The sequence below is a fragment of the Athene cunicularia genome (assembly GCF_003259725.1).
Source record: "Athene cunicularia isolate RWA chromosome 2 unlocalized genomic scaffold, athCun1 chr2_part2, whole genome shotgun sequence".
In the NCBI taxonomy this organism is placed as follows: domain Eukaryota; kingdom Metazoa; phylum Chordata; class Aves; order Strigiformes; family Strigidae; genus Athene; species Athene cunicularia.
The window spans coordinates 7,111,261-7,133,581 of record NW_020799096.1 but is presented as its reverse complement, the minus strand read 5'-3'; the positions used below and the strand labels follow the sequence as shown (position 1 = coordinate 7,133,581).

The following is a 22,321-nucleotide window of genomic DNA, read 5'->3' as shown; positions in this document are numbered from 1 at the left end:
TTAAAAGGAAAGGAGGACAGTGTAGCTCATGCTACAGCCATTCAGATGCTGGGAGCCCCAAGTTGTGCGGCAGCGAATGGGCCTGCGACTCTGGCCCAGCACCCCCTGCACCTCCCGTCAGTGGAAAAGTCACCGCGTTTTGGTCCTTTGAGCTCTTAGAGGATTTTCCCCAAGAAGCCAGCTCGATTCCTCATTTCCACTGTCAGACAAAAGGGATGTTCACCTGAGAACTTGTTGCTGCCCTCATAGATAAGGACTAGGCCAGGCCTTATGTAACTGGGCACAGCATCCCTCTGTGTCAGATGGTAATTTGCCTCAGGCAGACAAGATAGAAGGTGTTGCCACAAGGGGTCGGGTCCCACAGCTGGAAAGGGCGGTGTCTAATTAGAGGGGAGGAAACATTTTCAAGACGCTTAGTCCTTGATTTCAAGAAGGTGTTTCTTGTCTGTTTTTTGACATGTTCTAACTCTCAGCTAAACCAGATACTCTAGATGTTTCTATTCTTCTCTCAGTTAAGGAAAGCGAGACCTAACTGCACGCCTGTTGACAATCACTGTAGCCTCTCTAAATTTCACAGGATCCCAGAATGGTTCAGGTTGAAAAAACCCCTTGGGATCATCAAGTCCAACCCTCAGCCCCAGTATGGTGCAAAGTTCTCCCCTGCACCATAGCCCCCACCGTCTCATCCAAACGACCCTTCACCACCTCCAGGGATGGTGACTGCAGTCCTTCCCTGGGCAGCCTATTCCCCTGTCTGAGCAGTCTTTCTGGGAAACCTTTTCTCCACATGTCCAGTGTAAACCTCCCTGTTGCAGCTGAAAGCCATTCCCTCTTGTTCTGTCGCTAATGACCTGTGAGAAGAGACCAGCACCAGGCTCTCTCCAGTGTCCTTTCAGGGAGGTGTAGAGAGTGCTGAGGTCTGCCCTCAGCCTTCTCCTCCTCAAAGTAAATAGTCCCAGCTCCTTCAGTTGCTCCTCACAGGATTTATTCTCCAGGCCCTTCACCAGTTTTGTTGCCCTCCTCTGCGCTTGTTCCCCTGCGCTGCAACCCCTTGCTGAAAAGTCACCTGTCTTGATGCCAGTAAAAATGATGTAAAAACCAAAAAGTGATGAGACCTCTGTGCAAAAGTTGCAGGAGTAATGTTGCCTTCTCCCATTGCCTTGTTTGACAGTACCACGGCCACTTTGCCTTGTATTTTGCTTTCCTGTTGAGTCTCCTTGCCACCACTGCACCAGCCTGCCTGCTGCTGTTTTGTGTTAGGAAGAGCTGCTTGTCTCTTCTAGACAATAAAGATGAGCTGTGAAAAGGTGCTAGTCTTGGACTGTGACAATGAAGGAGTGGTTTATCAGGGAGGTAGAACTCCCTGTGTGGTTCTGTTGTTAAAAAAACAACAACAAAAAATAATCTGTGGAATGGTCTGAAATAATAGCCAGTGAATTTTCCCTCCCTCCTATCGAAAGCAGCTGAACTGGCGCAGCTCAGAGGCTGGTAACCTTCACTGAGGGAACAAGGAGGGAGAGAGATGGGGCAAAGTGGCTGAGTAAAACTTCCTTGTAGAGCCCTGCTTTTGTTAACCCAGTGATTTCTTTCCCAAGCAGAAAGAAAAGGTGAGGATGAGGGTGTGCAGAGTGAGGGAGCGAAAGAGGCTCAGAAGAGGGCAGCACCCAACAGGGCTTCTGACACAGTGAAAAACAGACAAAATAAGGGAGCATGGGAAGAAAGGAGGCACCTTGATCCTTCCTGGAGGGATGGGAATGAGGAACAACAAATCCACTGGTGTGCTGGAGCAAGCAGGGCTGGATGACTGAGTTGGGGAGGCAGGCAGGGAAACCTTGCACTCACGTACTCTTCAGCAAAGCTCCTGACTGATTAATATTATGGAAGCATTAAGCTTGCAAATTGCAAGTTGTTTGAATTGGATGCTAAGAAATAAGTCATGCGAAGTTACTAGTTTTAGCGATGTTTCTGAATTTGGCCTTCGGTACTGAAAATGAAGATGGTGATGGGGGAGCTCTAAAGATACTTTTGAATCACCTTTTTCTACTCCTGTCATTTATACCTATATGAGGATAACTCTAGAGAACATTTATCTTGTTTTTGAAATGTGTTGGGCTGCAGGGATACAATGCAAACAAATACATTGCAGAGGAAGATGTTTCTAGATCTCCTTAGTAGGCTTTCTGTCCTCCTACTCCCTGAATTATTCCTTCTCCAGACACTACTGACATCAGTATCAGTGTAAGGAAGCCTTTAAGTTCTGAAACAGGCAGTAATAGATCTATGTATAAAGAGGAGCCAAACTTGCATGGCATTTGTGGGAGGGAGCCTTTCATAAAAATTACTTTTATTATTCTGGTGTTGTGTTAGAAAGTCATGTTGCTAAATGTATGAGAGAGAAATTATTGTAATGGAAAGCATCTTAACGTAGCTCAAATATCTGACAAGAGCATTTCACAACTAAATCATTCCTGTTCCCACTTGGTGCCAACTGTAACCTGCTGCCTTTCTCAGGATAATATGATGTCCCTGACTTGCAAATGAAACATTAGCCAGTAATGGCATAGGAAATCAGAAAAAAAAATCCACGGAAACAGAGTTGTGAGTTTGTATCACAGGCATGCAAAGCGGTGCCCATTCTGATGAATTGAAAAGCTCTCAATGAATTTTGCCGTGAAATTCTTTTGCAGTGAAGATTATCCCCCAGACTGGAACTGCTGGGGAACCCTGAAATCCTGAATCAATCCCTGAATTAATTCTTTGACATCTTTTATCTAAAACTGCAACCGAGTCTTCCCAGAAAACTAGTGGGATGGGCAAGCATTAGTGGGTACAGCTCTGCAGGCACTAAAACCAGTGACAGTCTCAGAAGAAACACTGAGCTGCCTCACTCCAGGTAAGCATCATAGGTAGGCATTTTGTTGCCCACAATATACACAAATGTGCTTGCTGTTTTGTGCACTGAGGACTAAGTGGTTCTTCTATATTAGTAACTGTGTTGTGGGATTAAGGTTATTGGAGGACAGAGGGAAGGACACTAGAAAACTCTGCTGGATGAGCATACATGATATAAAATACACCAAACCACTGACAGCTGCCTGTGCTTTGGTACCTTGCCTCAGTGGTTAGTGTTCCTGCTTGCTGATTCACCAAACCAAACAAGTCACTACTTGTCCTCTTCGGTGGGAGGTGGGATCTTGACAGATGGCTCTCGAGAGCTACTTTCTCATCATGTTGCTGCTATACTACATATGGAATAATTGCCTTTTTTCAAGCATACATTCGCTAACACAGGGCAGGCTTTACCAACACACACATATTCAGCAGGACAGTGAACTCCTAGTTTTAAATCATCTTGTCTTATTTCTTGATAAAGTTGTCTCATGTGTTTCAACAAGCTTATATTTAGAAACTATATACCAGCAAAAGATTGTCTGTGCTTCCCCTATCAGCAAAATAGAAATTTAGAAGTTTTTTGCATGCAGACAAACAATGAGCAAGTCTATGCTTTGGCCTGGACTTAAGTGGTGGCCATAGTAGGTCAGTACAGGCTGGTGGTAAAGCTTTGGCAGGGGTACAGCTATGTTGGCAGTGCTTACAGTTGGGATATCAGTTCAATGCAGAGAAGCCTGAAAAACGAATTGGGACTTAAGTCCAGCTTTGACAGTGTAAAGAGTTTGGACTGAAGTGGATCCAAGGCTGAACTTCTGTCCTAGAAGTGGTTAAAACAGTGAAAGCATTGGGGGTCTGGCGTATTATGGCCTGTTATTCCCTACAGCAAGTGAAATGGTCACATTCTTCCACCCTGCCCCCCAACAACAACTATTCTCTTTTGAGAACAGTGCTTTCTAAAATTGAATACGAAGTTCTGTGTGCTCAGTTTCAAATCTATTGCAGGGTGTTAACTGCAGTCATTACAGCAGAAGCTTTACTTGGGGTCAGCAATGAACCTAATGAGGCTTATCAGGTTTTGTAGGATAATGTGAATGAGCTGACTGTGTGTGTGCTCTGCATCCCCTTTGATCAGGAAAGAAATAGAGTAGATCAGAGGTGCCTTCAACCTGCTAAGGACCACATTTTTTATGGACATTAAGTATTTTGGAAAATGGTGTGCTACTGTGGAACAACTAAGATGTGAATGGTAGTAAGGAGGTTGGTATCACCAGGGCTGCAAGCAGATTCTGCATATGGTCATATCCATATCCTTTGGTTACAACAGAGTGGCGTCTTTGCTTAATGAACCTTATGCAATACCTTGCTAACAGTCTCAGATTTAAGACACTTAGTGTGCCAGCATGGTCCCCTTTTAGTATTTCCGTACCAACTAAGGAAGTCTGGCATGTGGTGATGTCAGTTCTTTATGCATATGCACAGCTGCAATTGATGCTGGTGGGAATGGTGAGCAAACTGAAGGCAGAATAGTCCCTGTTTTCCTCAGTTCAATAGTCTTATAGAAAAGCTTTGTGGTCCCCATCCCAGGGTTATTTGTAAACCTCTGGACCACATTGTTCCCTAGGGTTTCTTGATTGAGTTTGGCTTTCTGTGCTTTCTATCACAGCGGTCTTTGTGCAGTTGAGAGAATTTTGGGCTGGGCTGTTTGTACCTGACATCATTTGCAGCATGGCAGATGCATGGAAGGTTAGGAAGTTGTTGCTTTATTCTTGTCTCATCTCTACAGCAAAGAATAAAAAGCAAGAGAAGGTGGTTATGTTCTGATTGATTGATTGATTGATTGATTGATTGATTGATTGATTGATTTTCTATCAGGGAAAACACAAACCTGAGCAACTCTGAGATACTTCACTCCTAACAGTATATATTCTTATCCATCAATTAAAGATTATGTTCACTCACAAGTTTATAGTGTGCACCAAATCACAAGAAAAGTAATTATTCTTTGAGGTAGCGAAGTGAATGTTTTCTGTGAGATTGGAAGTATCTTTCATTTTATGATCTCTTTGGTTTCAGAAGTCTTAGCAATTCCATTGTTTGGGCTGTGGCTAGGAAGATTTTTCCTCATCTGTGATTAATAGAGGTAGGTGTGAAAGCATAAAACTAGGCACTGCACTTCAAAATGCATTGTGTTGCAGAACTGAATTTGTGGTGTCTTGGTTTTGTTGAAGGTCTGTAAATGTGTGTGGCTTTGCTGGGTCATGGTCTACAGTTTCTCATTTATTTGCTGTAAGAAACAATGTAACCAGAATGTTTGCGTGATTTGAAACATTTCAAGTGTATAGGTGTGAAGAAGGGGCTTTTAAAAATCTGTAGCTCTCTGCAACCCTTAGCACTTACTGTGTGAATAAACTCTGGCCTAAATAAAATAGGAAATACAAGATGTTCTTGCTTAAATCTTTTAACTTCTGTACTAGAATACCACAGATAGCAAAACAGAAGAATGTTAAAACATTCAGCTCTTAAGGCAGGTTTCTATGCTTAATTGCACTTTAAAAAAGTGAAAAATCATGTCAAAAGAATATGAAGCCAGCAAATTCAAGCAAGTAAAACTTGCATGAAACCTTGATTTGTTCATCACAACTCTGTGCATATGTAGCACCTTGTCTGGCTACCAAGTGCCCCCCAGCTGTTCTCTCTCTCTCTCTTATTGGCAGGACAGGGGGAAGATATAAGATAAAAAAACCTCATAGCTTGAGATAAAGGCAATTTAATAAAAAAAGAAAAGGCTGCATGCAGAAGCGAAGTGGAAAAGAAAAATTATATTTTTATTCTCTACTTCCTACCACCAGGTGATATCCAGACCCACTGTGGGAAATAGGACCTCAGTTACATGTAACGGTTGCTTTGAAAGTTCAACTTCTTACTAACAAATGACCCACTCTGCCTTCCTCCTCCTCCTCCTTTTTCTTAGCTTTTATTGCCAAGCGTGACATCCTATGGTATGGAGTACCTTTTGTTCAGTTTAGATCAGCTCTCCTGGCTGTGTCCCCTCCCCATCTCTTGCCGATCCCCAGCCTACTGCCTCTAGGGGGGTGTTGGAGAGAGAGCCTTGATGCTATGCAAACACAGCTCAGTGACAGCCAAAGCATCGGTGGGTTTATCTACACTGGTCTAGCTGCAACTACGAAGAACAGCACTATGTGGGCTGCTGTGGGGAAAGTTAACTCCAGGCCCATCAGACCCAGAGCAGCATGAGCAGATAGTGCAAAAATATAACTTAGTTTACCTTGAAATGATCTCTGTTGTAACTGTTTTAATGAAATATCATGGTGGAGAGAAAAGCAGATGTGGTTTTGATATCATTGTGGCTAGGGAATGTCAGCTCTCATTCCCTCGGCCAGGGTTTGCATGGGTTGTCTCCAGGTAAGTAAAACTCCAGATCTTCATGGCTATATTAAAATATTTTCTACTGGCTGCATCAGAACAAGTGTGACCAGCAGGTCAAGGGAGGTGACTCTCCCCCTCTACTCCACTCTCATGAGACCACACCTGCAGTTCTGCATCCAGCTCTGGGGCTGAAACGCTGGGGTTTCAACCCCAAGCCCCAGATTAAGGTTGACATATGGGTGATTCCCACAGCCCTTCCCAAAGGGGGGGTGAGTTTGCCTTTAATCTTCCCTCCAGGGTGGGGCCAGCCTTGCAGGGAGAGCCATTGGGTAAATGAGCCCCAGGTGTCTTCATTAAGTAAGCAAAGGTCAGGTGTCCCACTGAGGGATGAAAGCTGGGACCACTTGCAGGAGGGGCAGTGTCTGTCTGTGAGGTGGATGCCCTGTGCAGAGTTTCCTGTTGGGGAAGGACCTCCTGGGACTGGGCTCCAGTCAGGTCTGGCCTTTGTAAGCGTGGGCTGTGTGGAGATTCAGTATGTGGCTTCCTTGGTCTGATGTGTTTGGTTTGTTGACTTGGTTGTCTCCCGTCCCTTCTATGGGAAACTGCATGTCACCATTTATTCCACCTATTATTGGTTGTGCGGTGTCATTGTTGGGGTCAGTGGGATTGATGTCAATTATGTATAATCCAACTTGTTTGCACCCCCAGCGCTCACTCATGTACTGACCCTTTTGTATCAAATAGAATTTGGTTATTGGTTCATCTTTATGCTGGCTGTGTCCTTTAAGCTAGGCCTAATAATTGGCAAAACAGGGGCCCCCAACATAAGAAGGACATGGACCTGCTCAAGTGGGTCCAGAGGAGGGACAGGAAAATGATCAGAGAGCTGGAGCACCTCTCCTGTGGCAAGAGGGTGAGAGAGTTGGAGTGCTTCAGCCTGAAGAGAAGGCTCCAGAGAGATCTTATTGAGGCCCCTTAAATATTTATTTAAATATTTAAAGGGGACTGTTTAAGAAAGACTGGTGGAGACTTTTACCAAGGCTTGTAGTCGCAAGACAGAGGGCAATGGTTTTAAATTGAAGGAGGGTAGATTTAGATTGGACATAAGGAAGAAATTTTTTATGATGAGGACGGTGAGGCCCTGGCACAGGTTGCCCAGAGCAGCTGTGGCCGCCCCCTCCCTGGCAGTGTTCAAGGCCAGGTTGGATGTGGCCTTGAGCAACCTGATCCTAGTGAAAGATGTCCCTGCCCGTGGCACCAGGGTTAGACTGGATCATCTGTAAAGGTCCCTTCCAACCTGAACCATTCTGTGATTTTTCAGAAATGACTGGTTTAGCAAAGTCTGAAATTAGTTTCATCTTTATCCTTTTTGAGAGAAAAAGGAGACAAGGAGTAGATTTTAACTTGGCACTTGCAAAAAATAGTGGCCACTACTGTTGCTTCCTACTATTGCTTCAGAGTCATCCCCTGTAGTCCTGTTCATCCCATGCAGGCCAGACCAGCTCTGGACAGGTCTGCACAAGTTGCCAGAACAGCCCAGCCACCTGCCCTGTTGCCAGTAGCTACTAATCTTTTTCATGTTACTGTTCCACAGCAAAATCCAGCACAAACATGCTGTACCATAGGCAGCTTCTGCAAAATCTTGAAATAAAAGTAGCATTTATGATGGAAAAGACTAATTAAAGCAGTTATATTTGCCCATGTTTGTTTTTTTTATACTACTTTTAAGAAGAGAAATATCTTTCAGTTTTTATCTCTTTCTTTTCCCTATCCCTCTCTCTTCTTCAAAAATTACTTTGCTACCTTTCAGTGCAATAAAAGCTGGACACAGATCCATCTTTGGAAGAGTGGCGGGAGGTAGCGTAGGCTGGGGTTGGGTCAATTTATTTTTCAGGCTTTTAAGTGAAACTGGAGGAAATTGTGAAACCAAGGTTGCAAGGAGAGGTGAGAAATACATTATTTCCTTTTCCTTTCAGATTACCAGTTCAGCTGGAGGACAAAAACACATGTTGAACAAAAAAATTATAGAGTGACTTAGTTTTTATAATCCTTCCTCTGTATGTGAAGGTAAAATAAAATGCCAATGACTCTTCTGTGTTAAGGAAAAAAAAATATCTTTTAACTTTTTGTTCAACATTCTCTTGTTTGTTTGGTGTGGTTTCCCAAGGCTACTATGCATTAACAATATCTGCCTTGTGCAAGTGCTTGCAGATCCTGCTGTTAGGCCACACCTCTGTGGGACTGGAAGGCCAGCTCTGGTGGCAGTGAGATGCATTTTCCATGTGCTCAAGTGATTCCGGAGATAGGACTTGAAGAATGATAGGGGGATTGGAGCTGTAAAGTGTTTGAACTTTGAGGATGCGAATTAAAAGTGACAATGAATGTTTAGAACGTCAGAACCCCTTGAGGGTTGCATGGGTTAAAGTAATATTCGGGTATTTACTTTCAGACAACTTATATAACAGGTTTTGTCAAGTTCAATGTTCATTATCTTCTTATGAGAGCAGCTTATGGAGGAGGGAAGAGATGCCGTTTATGAATCCTTCAGCTTCCCAACCTTGACATGCAAACCTAAATCTTGGAACTACTCGTATAAACAAGTTTAAGTGCATATTCATTGTTTGGAGACTTTGGGAAAAAATATTAGAAGTTTTCTGGGGAGTAGAGAAGCTTTGACTCTTATTTAAAGAAGAAAAACCAAACAAAGCCCCCTCCAACTCTTAGATATCTGGGGTAGATATTCAATGACAGGCAGAACAGGTTCAGGTCCTGGAAAAGTTAATGGGAACTGGATGCTTCATTCTTTTGACCTCCATAATTACTTCTTGCAAACCAGTTATCTATCAAAATGAGTTGCATTTGGATGAGTAGGTCCCAAAAGTCCCTGAAGCGGTTCTCAAAATCTTATTTCTGTACCTTGCATGCTGTCCTCTCCCTCCTTAATTTTTTAGGGGGCAGAGACCATTACAGCCTGCAGCTAATGTAGAAATACAATTTCTTTGCCAGCTTTAAAATACTGGGCACTTCTGGTGAAAGAAGCAGCAAAGCAGATGGCAAGTGAATTTGAAGCTTAGAAACTGTAGCCTTGAGTATTTCATGATCACACCGTCTGGATTATTATTTGACTGCCTGGCTTTAGAACTCAGCATGCCTTCAGCAGAAGGTAGCTTTGGGTTGAGGAGAAATTGTCAAAAGCATTATAGAAAAGTCTACTGTTGCTATAAATTTCTGCTCACAAGCTGAACTGTGATTTCAGTGTAACACGCTACTGCTTCCACTGGTACTTGTGGGAGCAGGATCACAGACAGGTGATTCATAACATCTTGAGATAGACTCCTGTGCTCGCATCTGATAGACTGGTGGATGAAGTGACCACCCTTCTGACATCTAACCAGTGGTTCCTGTTGTTCGTTTGCCTCCCTACTCTGTGCACTGGTAGACCTATGGGACATGACCCTGACTGACTACTCTTCTCCCCCAGATTTTCTAGCAGCTGTTCTTAATATGGATCTTAATATGTGACAAAGCACAACTGTAGGAGGTGGTAAGTTCTGGCACAGAGGTGGAAAAGACCCATGGGAGCAGGAATACTTTGTGAATGGAAACCTCAGCTCTTCGGGTCATTTTTAATGGGCATCTTCAACCATGTGTAGACACTGGAAAGCAGCAGTATACATAGTTTATGACTGTGTGACAATTATCTTCTGTTCTGGCTAAGCCACAGAGTGATCAGCTGGGAGTAACAGGCTGCTAGGCTAAGCGTTGATGTGCTTGCCAGCCCAGCACGGGTATGTGATGAGTCTCTGCTAGCCAGGCAGTTGTCAGTGAGGTGGGGAGGTGGTGCCCACCGTTGTTTCTCAGAGTGGGCCAGTCCTTCATCTTACCAGGTGTCCATCTTCTGACCCTCTAATTTTTGCTGAGGGTTTTATACCTTTTCTTGTTATTTTTGAGTCCTTAGGTGACTATTTCTGACTCCATAGTTTCTTTCCTTTATTTTTTTTTCATTTACCTTTCTCGCTTACTTTAGTTTGTGCTCCATTTACAAGAAGTTTTTCTGACTGAAGTGAAGACAAGGTCACAGCCAAGCCTCAGGTCACATTTTGGATGAACCTCAGAAGACTGGGTTATGAGTTACAGTTCCCTTCTTTGATGGTCTGATCTCTTTTGATCATGGATGCCATTGCCTTGTTGATGTTAGGGTCTGATATCAAGTTGATACCACTTACACCTCTGCCTAGTGGGCTGCAGCAGAGTTTAGAGTCTTAATGGCAGTGCTCAAATCAAAATCCAGTACTATCGTGTATGCAAACACCAGCCTAGTTAGTACCCCGGCTGGCTGCCATTCGTCTGGTATTTCAGTGTCAATCTGTCGCTGTTGAGGTTAAGTGGTCGTTGCCTTGTAAGGAAAAAATCTAGGTGCAGCAGGAAAAAAGCATTGAGTCATTAGGATGATGGAGAATTATTCATCCCATGCTTCTTGTGTGTTGTTAACGATTTTATATCCGATTAACTCTCTGTATTTGCTGTGGCCTTTGGAGTGTCTAGCTATGTGAAACCACTGTTTAATTCCTAAAATTATTTCTTTACTATGCTTTCTTAGTAGATTCTTAGTATCAGCTTCTCACACCAGGAGAAGACACTACTGAGCCTTTGACAAGTTTTCATCTCTGTAGAAATGTTTTTGATGGGAAGTGTCTTTATGTCTGTCCTGGTTTCAGCTGGGATAGTTAATTTTCTTCTTAGTAGCTGGTACAGTGCTGTGTTTTACATTTAGTGTGAGAATAACATTGATAACACACTGATGTTTTAGTTGTTGCTAAGTAGTGCTTATCCTAAGTGAAGTATTTTTCAGTTTCCCATGCTCTGCCAGCAAGCAGGTGCACAAGTGAAGTGAGTGAGTGGCTGTGTGGTGCTTAGTTGCTGACTGGGGTTAAACCATAAAGTGCCTTTAGTAGAGATCTGCTATGACCTTAAAATGTTTGTTCCTCTTCTTGTTGGTAGGTAGTGGACTAATGAGGTCTGTTCAGACTCATCCTGGATATGTCTTTTTCTATTGGCAGAGAGCTCTGGTTTTAATTAGAGTATGTGCAATGATTGACTTACCTACCAATGTCTGAGTGTCATCTTCTATCCCTAGTCACCATTCTGCAGGAAATGTGGCATCCCTAGTGTGGGAAGATCTATGCCCTTAACATTATAACTCTGATATCAGGATGAGAAATTACCATCCTGCTGTTGTTGGATGCCAGGGCTGTGCCTGTGTGCTTCCCCAGTGTAATTAATGATTAATTCTCTGGGCAGGTCAGTAGCTCTCCAGCTGGTCTCTGCAGAGATGAGGTGGACTGATTTGTGACAGAGAACTGACTTGAGACAAGGTGATTGGCTGAACTTGTAGCTTCAAACTGTAGAGCTCTTGCAAGACATCGGAAGGCTCTGTGTTGTTCTTCTGAACACTGCTGTCTGCTCAAAGGTGATACACCACAGGTTTGGGGAGCTGAGTAGCTCTACTGCATCATTGCAGGGAGCTGTGCTGATGGGCCCAAATCAATCATTGCCTCGTGTTCATTCCCCAGCTCCCACTGCCTGGTCAATTCAGTCAGCTCTTGCATGAGGGCACTGGTGGGCACCCCAGCTCAAGCAATTGTGGATTTTTTCCTTTGATCATTAATATTTTCCAAACCCTGTTTTGCCCGTCTTTTCCACCATGAGTGAGGTCTGTGTATCGGAGCAGCCCACATGTTCTGTCCACTACAATACCCTTTCCCAGCCTGACCTCTGGCCTGGAGATGGTGGCTTTTCTCTACTGCCCTTTTCATTTCATACAGGTGACACATCTGTGTGGTATGAATCTGCATGGAGTAGCTCAAAAGGTACCTCTTTCTTTTAGTTTCACACTTGTGTGCTGCCACGAAGATATGTCCTGCTTGTATAATCTTATTGTTAAGTCTGGCCCAGGTCAGACATCTGCATGTCTGATGATTTAAGAAACACTTTGGGTGTTGCATTCTGCCTGGAGAGGTGTTGCATCTGAGAAGCCAAACACGAGCCGCAGATGCACACTGTTGATCCTGTTATTGATGGTTCCATTTCTTAAACACCTTATTCTCAAATTTTGACTCTTCGTTGCAGTAGTGATCATTCAGTATTCTCCGCTTCAGAGCTCTCTGAACTGAACAAGTTGACTTGGAAACGAAGGAGTGCTTTGGGAGATGGGAGTGGAATGTGCTGCCTGGCAAGGTGTTTGTAATAAGAAATGTTCATACTGCTGTGAATCCGTGGCAGATGAGTGTGGACTGCTCCTTATTGCATAATGGAGAACACCCCTGAAATTCAGAAGTCTGTGAGCACCCTGCAAATTGGGTAAAACAAGGGCAAATATATTTTGATGCTTGTCAGATAAATAACTTGGTCTGCTCACTTTACCATGTGCTTCTTTGCCCTGAGGAGCTACTGGGTGGCCAGAGGGGGAACTGTGACTCTTCAACGCGACAGACCTGGTTCAAAGACATGGGAAGAAAATGCAGTAAATGCAGAAGATAAGCCTTGAAGGTTAATCACTTAAACACTAAGGAAAATTACTTTATCATTAGCCATATAGGCTTTGTGACATACAAAGGTGAGTAGATACAGTTGCTATTTTTCATGAAGCATATTCACTAGCCTGTGTATGTGTTATTTTAAGGATCATCCATGTGCTGTTGCACAAAAACCCATGATGATGTCATGACCAACTACAAACCTGTCGAATTTCCTGCATCATGTTTCTTGCAGGGAGTAACAATCCCTCCTGTGCCTGCAGCCCAGCACCTCAGCCTTTCTTTACTCTTGTGGTCTCATGCATCGGAAGGAAGCAGGATCTCTGACCCCTTGGCCAGTTGCAGCAGGTACCTGGAGTTGTGAAGGAGGAGAGGGGGGCTGTCCCAGGGCCAGCTTGCTCCCACCCAGCTTGGTGCCATCTGAAAACTGACTGAGGGTGCACTTGATCCCCTTGTCTAGGTCATCAATAAAGATGTTAAACAGGAGTGGCCCCAACACCGAGCCCTGGGGGACACCACTAGTGACCAGCTGCCAACTGGATTTAACTCCATTCACCACAACTCTTTGGGCCCGGTCGTCCAGCCAGTTTTTTACCCAGCAAAGCGTGTGCCCATCCAAGCCTCGAGCAGCCGGTTTCACCAGGAGAATGCTGTGGGAAACGGTGTAAAAAGCCTTGCTGAAGTCAAGGTAAACAACATCCACAGCCTTTTCCTTATCCAATAAGCAGGTCGCCCTGTTGTAGAAGCAGATCAGGTTTGTCAAGCAGGACCTGCCTTTCATAAACCCATGCTGACTGGGCCTGAGCATCTGGCTGTCCCTCATGTGTTGCAGATGGTACCCAGGATGAGCTGCTCCATCAGCTTCCCGGGCACTGAAATGAAAGAATTGTGAAACTCTTCACATGAAACTTTAGGCTTTCATTGCATATCCTCCTCCTGTACCCTGTGCAGATTTTTATGCCTGGATGAGCTATGGTAAAATAGGAGATCCAGGACTGTATATTCCATTTGGAAGGTCCAGACCATCATGCCAGCTTACATGAGCTAAATTTGTGAATTTGGTGTAATGAGCTGCAGATACTCTGGTATCTGTTTTTCAGCCGAATAATGATTTCAGTCATTCAATATAAGAACTGTAGTCATAGATCTTTTAGGAATGAGAGAAATAGCTTAACCTCTTAGTCTCTCTTTATCATTCAGTCCATAGTGCATGGGTACAGGACAATATCAAAACCGGGAAATGATGCAGTGATACATTCCCAATGTATTCCTCTATCCTCCAGCGATTTGTGACTCAGACTTACTGAGCCCTGGCAGCAACTCCATATTTAATAGCGTTTTCAGGACTGAAATTGTACAGTCACTTTTTGAACCCACATAAAACATTATTATCAGTTACATCTCATGGAAAGGATTTTAACAGCTAAACTATGTTTGAAACAGTTTTAAATGTTCTTAGGTACTTAGCCCTTACATACCTAAATACCTTTGGGAACCTGATTTTTGCTTCCTAAAGCCCTGGTGATCAAAGGCAGTGTCATGCATAACTTGGACAGGGAAGCCAAAACATGGACCTTCCCATCGAATCTCTCATCTTCAGTCTTTACTTAATTTCAAAATCGTTAGTTTCAGTATTGATACTTTGTGTTCAAGGGTGTTTGGCATCTAACACAGACAGTAATCCCTACTGGCCTGATACTTAGCCTGTAAAGCATTATAGATGCAGTGAGGAGGGTGGCTAGTTTCTCTTGTGTCCAAATAACTCAAGGTATACTCAGAAAATGGTAAGAAAGTAAGCATGCTTGAGGACATTGCCAATCCTCACTTGTAAATACGTGCCTTGAGCTGCTGCACAGTAACTGTGTGTACGCTCTTGTCCTGCATTGCAAACAGCACAAGTCTTGTTGACCACCATCACAAGCAGTTTCAATAAACTCAGCTTGCTTAGCTTTATAATAGTTTAAGAGCTCATCCACGGCCAGTTACTGAATGTTGATTGAAAGATACTGGCATTCAGGTGCAGGGAGATCTATTCCAATGAGCTACGATCATCTCGCTATCCTGAGTGCAAACTTCTGTTTTGTTGAGGAGGAGGAAAAAAAAGTAAAAAATGTAAAAGCAAGTGAGTGATCAGCAAGCTCAACAGAAAGCAAAGAATGGCCTCACTGTGATTATATCTCTTTCATGTTAAGGATTAGAGAAGACTACTGCAAAGTGAGCTGAACCTCCAAAGGATTGGTTTTGGTATGGAGAGGGTGAGGCTCACCACCTTACTCCCTAAAAGTCACCTTTCTTTTCCAGACACGTTGGGTTAGAACCTGGGTAGATCCCACCTCTGGGGAGCTGTAGGAAAAAGGGTGTTTATTTCCATATCACTTCCCACCAGTAAATCACCAGTCATTCATGCATTTCTTTCCATTAGTGATAGGCAGTATTTTTATACCAGTAGGCAGGAGCAACTTTTTCTTCAGATCTTTCTGATTAACTTGTTGAAACAAGGCCATCAAACACACTCCCTTTGTTTAAAAAAAAAAAAAAAAATTGCATTGACAGGACTAAAAATCATTACCCTGTTATGTACTGCTAAAAATGGTAAAATCCCTAAAACTGTCTCTTTATTCGTCACGACAGCCCAGCTGCATGCTGAGAACTGATCTTTCATTTCTTACTTCTATTTTGACTTCAGCACAACACCTGTTCCAATGAGAGAGTACTCTTGTGATGTTTGCAAGTTATACATTGCAACTCTGTGTGCAAGCAGGAGACAATGGGAGCTAGCTAAAGTTAGCAGTAGTAACAGTCAAAACTTGTGAATATGCTATGTAAGAGCAGCTTCCAGGAAGCATCTGTAGCTGCCATTTTAGCAGCTCTTCTTTCATTCTTTTTAACTCTAGGGTCAAATTTTCACATGAAAGTTTCTGAAGTAAATGTTAACCATGATACTGAATAATTTTTCTCCCCTTAGTCACTTCCACATTGATGCTTAGTGCAGATCCTCATACCCACACCACGCACTGTCTTTGGTGTCTTGAGACGGCCTCTAAGAATCTTTCTCCAGTTGGTGTCTGCACTCTGAAGTAGTTTAGTTTTTCTGCAGGGGTCTTTTTGACTGCTACCACACACTTCTGATGAAGTACTGTTATTATTTAAGCTAACTGGCCACAATACATGGAACTGCAAAATAATTTTCCTGACTTCTGATCCCGATTGACTTCTGGAACAAAGGACATGTTAGTGCTGCAGGCTCAGGCTTGGGGCTCTGTCCTCCTTCAGTAGCATTCTCCTAATCTTGCCTTCATGTACCTTTGCATGTCCTCAGCAAACAATACTTACTCCATAACTCCACAGTAGTATTAGGAATTTAATTAGCCACAGTGTTTGCCAAGTGCTTTGAAAATGAACACTGCAATATGAATTCCATGAGTTATTAGTATTTCAGTTCTTTCTTTATTGTGTTGTAGGATTCAAATGAAATCTTGCTGCCCCTGTGTGTTTCTAGAAAAAAAAAAAAAATCCCCCTACAAGTGCACACATCTCTTATACATTTTGTTAGAAACTGATTAGACCTGGAGACAAATTAGTCCTTCAGTCAAGTAGTTAAGCTGAAAACAATTTTGAAAAGAGGTCTCTGAAAAGAAAGAGATTTGACAATACAGACATGTAAGTACTATATATAATACTATAGTCATCAAAATTTTATCTTCTAACCTGCGGATGATATGGAATCAATTAAAGCAAACAAAAAACTCTAATATACAGAATTAAACATTGCTATTAAATATGCACTATTTTAACAGACTTCATTCTCTTTCATCCCCAGAGCTGGGAAACCTGTTTCAAAAACTGAAGACTTCCAGGATGAGAAATCTATCTACCTGCAAGAATATCTAATAGAATTGAACTGCCATCCAGGTTACCCTCCTTTCTTTTAGGGTATAGACAGCATCCTCATCTACAGCTTAAAGCAAACCAGTGAGAGAATTTCCTCAACGAAAATATCCATAGTATAGTGGATAGTTTTGCAGGCAATGACTGTAGTGTTAGTAAATTTCTTAAATTAAAGAACACAAGAGATAATTCCAGTGTTTTCTGAAGTGTAGAAGGTGTGGTGGACCATATCTTCAATCATTTACAGGATTTGGAAATTCCAGACTCTCAAAGTCCCACTTGAAATACCAAGGAAATTGTATTCTTTATTTATTTGGGGTCCTTTGAAACTCCCAGACTTAGTCAGCTCAGACATGACTCTTTGAAATAAATTGATTCAAATTCACTTGGTGTCTTAAGTGTTGTCCTTTGAAAGTGCATGATAGGGTCACAGATGAAGTAAAATGACTTTATAATGCATTGCAGAAGGACAAAGCGGTGTGTTATTTGCATCGATCCTTTCTAGTGCATTACTGAAGGACGTAGACTGAAGTACCAGTTTGTTGGGATTCTAGAGGGCTTTCTGCGAGAGAATGGACATGTGAGCAATCCTGCGTGAGAACAAGACTGATAAGAGCCTCAGCCTGAGCAAGAATGCCATAAGGACGTAACCCTGGATGGGGGAGGAGAAACTCGACGAGAGAAACAACCCCTGGAAGGCGCTGGGACGGAAGAGGAAGTTACATAAGGCAGGAAGCCTGGCAAGGCTGATGTGGCACTTTTTATCCAATTGTAAGAAGGTTTAAAGCGCGGGCTAAGTTAACTGCCCAGTCTTGAGGACTTGTACTGCATCTTACTCACGTGTGCGGGAGAACAGTATAAAAGGGCTTTCTTAGTTACAATAAACAGGCGTTGCTTGATCACATTGGTCGTGTGCGTGCTCAGCTCTCCCGCACCAGTTCAGCAGAGACCCAGAGTAGTTTACAAATAGGAACTGTGCTGATCAGCAAAGCTCAACTTTATGAAATACACCCAGTTTCTGTGATCAGTACATATCCCACCATGGGTCCCAAATCTGCTCTTCTCTGCTGTTTAGGTCTCAAGATAAGTTAATTTGCATGAAACTCAAAAACTTGAACATAAGGGCTCACCTAACTCAGTTTGGGTGTAGGTAACAGTATTGATGTTTCTATGACATAGCCATGCCAATTACTGAGGAATTACTCTTATCACTTTGCTACTAACTAAAAATTAAAGCTTGTTTTGACAAAAACTTTTTTTTTTAATGCCTATCTTCAGCAGAGATGTCTGTCTCCCGAGATTCCTCTTAAACATCCCAGACTCATTTAATTCTTCCATTCTTACATACAAAGACTCTGTGAATGTCAGTGTGACTTCTTCGGTCTCCTTACTAGAGCAGGGGCATCAAAGGTTTAAGGAAAGGATTGTCTCACACAGCTTATTTTGATCGCTGGGTGTCTTGGCACTCCTAGTACCATGTATTGTTTCTCACAATAAAGTTGTGGGGTTTTTTATTTCCTTCTTCCTGTGAGAAACCCATAATCACAACCAGTATCTAATAAAGGTGTATTCTAAGAGGCCTTAAGTTGATTTTCTACAACACAGAGGTACAAACTGAGAAGCTTTGAAGTTCTTTGCTTCTGCAGTTACTTATATCCAGGGTTTCTCAGCAAAAGACTGCTGAATTGTTTACTTCTGTTGCTTCACTGAGTACTCAGATACTTACTAGGGGAGAGAGACAGACTAGTGGGGACAATTTGTCTTGCAAAAGAAGTTGCAGGTTTGTGTATTCTTTTAGTATATGTGACAATCAGGTTGTCAGCAATATGTAGCAAAAACTCCTTGGAGTTAATTAACATCTTTCATGGTTCAACTCATCAATTTTTTACATACAGTGAAAATGTTTTAAACCAACGCATGGCAATGGGTTTGCTTTCTAGCAGAACAGGAACATAACAGAGCATCACCCACGTACATAAATTAATAATGTGGCCATATCTCCTCAGAAGTAAAAAATTCAGCAGTCCAGGATTAGGTACTTGATAGCATCTCTCACAAAAAGTACTACTAGGACTGAAAATGTGTGGACCAAAAAGTGTGAGCTATACTCCATGGCAATGCTTGGGGGGAAAAACACTTGGAAACAGCTGCAGTGCAAAAGAAGGAAGAACAGATATAAGCCTAATGTTATGAAACAGAATAACAAAAAATAGCAACTCCCACCTCCCGACACAGGTGGAAATCCCTGTGTTGACATCTGGAAGACTATGGTGGAAATTTCATAAGAACGAACCCAAACTAAAACATACCAGTCCCTATTTTTTCGATACCTTCCAATATTTCTGTAAGGAAGATCTGTGCAAAGATGAGGAAACCCCAACAATTACAGTTACATTTGTGACGTGGACAAAACATCTATCATGCATAAGGAAGGTGTCACAATTTGAAGTTGCGGATTCTGCTTTTGAAATGAAAAGTCATAGGAAAAGTAAGTTCTGAGGGTGATTTATCGATTTATTTTTGAAGGAAAGGAGATTCTGCTCAGTGAGTTTTCTGCCATAGACAGATCTCCACGTGGATCCGTGTGTCTCTGTATCCTTCCTAGGGAACCTGAAAAGGGAAAAAAAGCAGGTATGGCAGAAGGTGACCAGTAGTGAATTAAGCTAGGACAACTCATCTGCTATAGGTCACCAACTCCAGTGATGCTGTCCTGGCCAACAGCAGAACAGGGACCGCAAAAAGCACAGGAGCTCAGAAAACATGGAGGACACATTCACCTACTTTGGGAGGCAACAGAATGATTGACTTCACAGTAGACCCTGCAGAGTGCTAAGGCTTGGACAACAGGCCCAAGCCAGGGTCGACCTGTAGATGAATCCTGTGTATTTTGTAACAACCATTGTGCTAGTAGGCATTGTACTAGGTTATAACAAACCACCTATACTGATGTCAAAAGTGCTAAAGTGTTGAAGTATTGAAGCCTGAGCAACAGGCCCTGAGCCAAAGCTGCTAACTTAGTGTGTAGTCATTAACAAACTATGTATGCTTAATAGTGAAAGATGTAGCTTAGGTATCATATACTCACTAGTGATGATGAATGTAATGAAAACATGTCTATCCTGAATGTATCTTTCTTCTTCTTTGCGTAGAAGCAAGTTAACAAAGCCATGAAGCCAGCTGTCCAGCCTTGGGACCAGACATGTGGCCTTGTTCTAAAAAGAACAGAAATAAATTAAATAAGCAGGGAAACTCCCTTAGCTTCTCCCTTGAGCCCTGGCCAGGCTCTGGGGGAATCTAATGTGAGAATGAAACCAGATGTTCTGCTCATAACAAAGGTGCCAGCTCTCCTGGCTTGCTGATTTTGGGGTATACAAGGCTGGACCCGCTCACAGCGACTCTGGCAGCCTCACCTACGGGTGGAGGCACCGCGTAGGATTTCCCCCTTGCCGGGACGGGCTCTGCAAACCCTCGCTGTAACCGGGGCTGCCCAGCATCTGCAGGGCTGGGTGATGATAATATATGCAAGTGGTGATGGATCTTTCTTAATCACTATTCTCTCGCTCTCAGCTAGTAATGATTTGATGCATTACCCTGTATTTTCCTGTTTGTTTGAGTGCACTATTCTGTCTTTTCTTACTGTATGTTTTCTGTATTATTTTGTTACATTATTTATTTAGTTAGTTATTTTGAGTAAAATACGCCTACTTTTTTTCACTCTGGTGTCTGAGTTTAATTGGTATCCTTAATCAGCAAACCACCCTGATGATTAATGTCACAGTTCTCAAAGTCTGAAGAAGGAAGCTTGATGGAGATTCCTGTCAACCAGCGTGAGTAAGCTGGGACATAAGCTTTGTTGATACTTTCCACAAGTGTTACTGAAACCCAGTATTTATATGGGAATGCACTAACTGAATAGACTAGATTATGAGGAATTTGTTTTAAAACATTTGCCGAATTCACTAGTGAATTTGGAAACTACTGTTTTGGAAACTAGACTGGGTTTCTGTGTCTCAGTTCACCAGCTTATAACCACATTACTCACCTTATAGCAAATAAAGTACTTTCAAGGAGTGCCTGTGTAAAGGAGAATTACTTCTGAAACACAGGGAATAAACCACATTTACTGTGTGCAAGCCTGTAAACGTTTCATCTAGCTCAAATTGTAAACGCATGTCATCTCTTGCTGCTAAAAAAAGGGGGTCTCATCATGGTTCCTGGTCACTGGTTCCCATCTGGCTTATAGATTTATTACCTCTCTCTTTCTACAGTATCTGAATTTTGCTACATTGTGCAAGAATACTCTCATCTAGGAGTTTGCCACTTCTGTGGCTTTTCTTCCTCCTGCCTCAGTAAAGTGAAAGCTAATGCAAACCAGCACTACATGTTATAAAGGGGTGGATTTGAGAAGATGATTGAGAAGTACTTCATTGCACTGACAGTTGTTTAACTATATACTAGACAACTACACAAAGTGTGTGGGTTAGTAGGGTCATCTGCCATTAAATTTTTTCACGGTGGTTTTGTCATAAAGAGAAATGCATCTGTCTAATTTACTTTGGAGATAGGAAATAAACTTTAAACATTGCTATAGAATTGTCATTTTGAATATTATTATCACCATGCAGGTTGTTACTAGAACAGTACCTGGAAGCTTTGATCACCTTGTGTCTGCTTTGCTGAAGCTGCTGCATTGTTTTATCTTTTATTATTAACTGCATGGTAGGGAGACCAGAAATGGAGCTGAGTGGTAAGCAGCTGTGGTCAGGTAAACGCATTTCCTCTTGAAATGGGGCGGTTCTGGGATGGCTCAATATTTGGCTGGGAGAGTACCTGGAATTTCTTGAAACCTTGTACACAGGTGAAGGAGCTGAGGGTGAGCCACATAGTTGAATGAGTTGGCTCTGTAGTTTGGTGGAAGATGACAAAAAAAAAAAAAAAAGAATGGAGTATCAGAGGCATCAGGATGGCAGTTCAGGGCTGACCATGCTAGCAGTGGGAAGCAAAGAGGAGGGATCTGTCTGCCTCCCACACTTCTGCAAAGATGCAGCTTCTGAAAAGCCCTTTTTTTAGCAATCCTGTCTTTGCTTTCCCATCTTGCATTTTTAAGCTTGGGAAAGCATCCCAAAGCCATGTTTATCACAAATACATTACGTTCACAATCTCTTTGCTGTTCACCTTTTGCTTGTCTCCATCTCTGCCTACTTCCAAAAATATGGATTGCTCAAGACTCAGTTTAGAAAATTCCTCCCCCAAGACCATCGTCATTCAGAGGGACTGAATCAAACCTGTTACCTTTCTGACTTCTGACTTCTCCAAATCCCTTACTCACAAGACTGAATCAGCCTTTTCTAGGACAGGACCTGCGAAGAGCTTGGATGCCCTCTGCGGGCAGAAGGAGAGATGGAGCCTGGTGCCTTCAGCAGATCCACAGCTTCGTCTAGTGTCACACAGCCAAACAGTGAGAGGGTCAGCAAAGAGGCAGAAATCAAAGGAAATACCACAAGAAAATGCTTTGGGGTGTGAAACACGTCTTGGCAAGAATAAAAGGGGGTTTGCTCTTTCGAAAAATCTTGTTAAAGTATTGCAGCTACAGGTCTGTCTTTCCCCCCCCCCCCCCC

The 22,321-nt window shown here is 42.7% G+C and overlaps 1 long non-coding RNA gene across 1 annotated transcript in view; it reads left to right on the top strand.

Moving 5' to 3' along the window:
- The window catches only part of LOC113477594, a 21,667-nt gene extending 8,781 nt beyond the window's left edge, over positions 1–12,886 (top strand). Inside the window, exons 2-3 of the long non-coding RNA XR_003397933.1 lie at positions 11,581–11,654; positions 12,724–12,886. This is a non-coding gene — a long non-coding RNA (uncharacterized LOC113477594). The remainder of the gene's footprint in view (positions 1–11,580; positions 11,655–12,723) is intronic.
- The last annotated feature ends 9,435 nt before the right edge of the window (positions 12,887–22,321 follow it).